General features: G+C 26.8%; 1 long non-coding RNA gene across 1 annotated transcript; it reads left to right on the top strand.

Annotated features, from left to right (window-relative positions):
• Window positions 1-1,032: 1,032 nt before the first annotated feature.
• On the top strand, window positions 1,033-1,894 carry LOC137626657 (uncharacterized). Its single transcript, XR_011041079.1, has 2 exons — window positions 1,033-1,133; window positions 1,831-1,894. It is a non-coding gene; the product is annotated as an uncharacterized lncRNA (long non-coding RNA).
• Window positions 1,895-2,206: the final 312 nt, after the last annotated feature.

The following is a 2,206-nucleotide window of genomic DNA, read 5'->3' as shown; positions in this document are numbered from 1 at the left end:
ATATATATATGTATCTATATATATATATATACATATATGTATCTATATATATATATATATATACATATATGTATATATATATATTATATATATATATATTATATATATATATATACATATATATATATATATATATATATACACATACATACATACATATATATATATATATATATATATATATACATAATATATATATATATATATATACATAATATATATATATATATATATATATATATATATATACATACATATATATATATATATATATATATATATATATATATATATATATATATATATATATATATATACATACATATATATATATATATATATATATATATATATATATATACATACATATATATATATATATATATTTTATATAATATATATATATGTATATATATATATATATATATATATATATATATATATATATATATATATATATATATGTAAACACACGTATGTGTATATATACATATGCATATCTTCTATAAATGCAGCCCTTTCTATCCCACTACAGGACAAAGGCCTCAGACATGTTCTTATTCAATATACAGTATGTATATATATTGTATATATATTATGTATATAATCTACATTATGATAAATCCTGCACACTTAGACATATTTTTCATATTCAAATAAACCCTATATTATACTTCTCTTAATATCTGGATTCTCTCCATACCTCGGGATCAGAGACTCAAAGGAGAAATCAAATCAAAGATAGACCTTGGGTATTAGCACCTGGCCAACCAGGGACTCGAACCTGAGTCGGAGAAAGTGAGATGGCTTATTTGAATAATTTACACATGTAATAAATATTTGCATGTAAATATAATTTGCGATTTTTTTTTCTAGTATTTCTACTTTTCTTATTATTGGGGGTATGTCACTTTTAGTATAGTATTTGTCCCCTTTATTATGGTATTTAAGGTGATTAGGTCCTAATTAGATTTTATGTTAATTGGTAGGTTAAGAATCCCCCAACAATGTACTCATGTTCTGTCATTCATCAGGTCCCTGGATGCTGTGAAAGATGGGCTACGTCAAATTTACTGTAAAACAACACACTCCATGACAGCATCAGGAGGTGGTCTGTCCTCTACAGTTGAATGGTAAGGAAGTGTGCACAACTTATTTAACATAGAGTGGAGGAAGATGAAAACACGTATTTTTAAACTGGATGAATTAATTTTTTTTTTTTTTTTTTAGAAAACTAACATTATCTCAACGATGTTTTGATGCTTTAACGATTGTGAGAATACTTTGCTTGTTGTATGAGGTTGAAATACTTTACCAACATTCCAGTATATAGATATAAAGTTTGTTTATTATAAAAATGCCCTGAAAAGTATTAACATCCAAAAGTGGTATTGCGTTTCCAATGAGACATTACTAAACTTGTTAAAATTGAAAAGTTCCACTGGAAAATGAATTTTTTTTTTTTTTTTTACAATTTTAGTCTATTCAGTTTTTTTAAACAACTCTTATTTTTGTGTAACAAGCTTTTGAAATGTGTAAGTCATCTCGAGGACAATTGTTTAAAGTTTTCAATTAATATTAAAAAAGCCCTTCAATAAAATATTGTTTTAAAAGGAATTATTATTCAATTTCTTCACAAAGGGAATAACAAGACCCACTCCCCGTGCATATAATGAACTTATTAATCAAAACTTTATAACAAAAAGGATATGAGGTATGTGCTGTAGGTGGACTATATCTCGGCCAATTTATTAAGCAAAGTTTTAGGCTATATCATTTTGCATTAAAGTCAGTTTTGCTTTCTATACAAGACATTATTTTCCTTTTCAGGTTCATAAATCCTTACGACACAGCTTTCAAAGTCTTAAGATGTCCTGCACTGATCGATCTACATTGGTTACCTGTTAAGGCTAGAATTGAATTTAAGATTTGCTTGTTGACTCACAAAGCACTTACAAGTGATAAGCCTAAATATCTTCGTGATTGCTTGGTCCCCTACCCTCAAGCTACTAGCGCTGCTGTAAGAGTTAGACATGCTGATGACCCATATAGACTATTCAAAATTAGTGTGAATCATGCAATAGGAGGAAGAATGTTCAGTTATGCTGCACTGAGACAATTCAACGACCTTCCACTTGATGTCAAGAATAGCAAAAATGTGGCAGCTTTCAAGAAAAACCTGAAGACATCTCTTTGGAAAGTGTTA

This window comes from Palaemon carinicauda, chromosome 34, assembly GCF_036898095.1.
Source record: "Palaemon carinicauda isolate YSFRI2023 chromosome 34, ASM3689809v2, whole genome shotgun sequence".
Lineage (NCBI taxonomy): Eukaryota > Metazoa > Arthropoda > Malacostraca > Decapoda > Palaemonidae > Palaemon > Palaemon carinicauda.
Note: the sequence above shows the minus strand (reverse complement) of the source record. Positions and strands in the feature narration are given on the sequence as shown.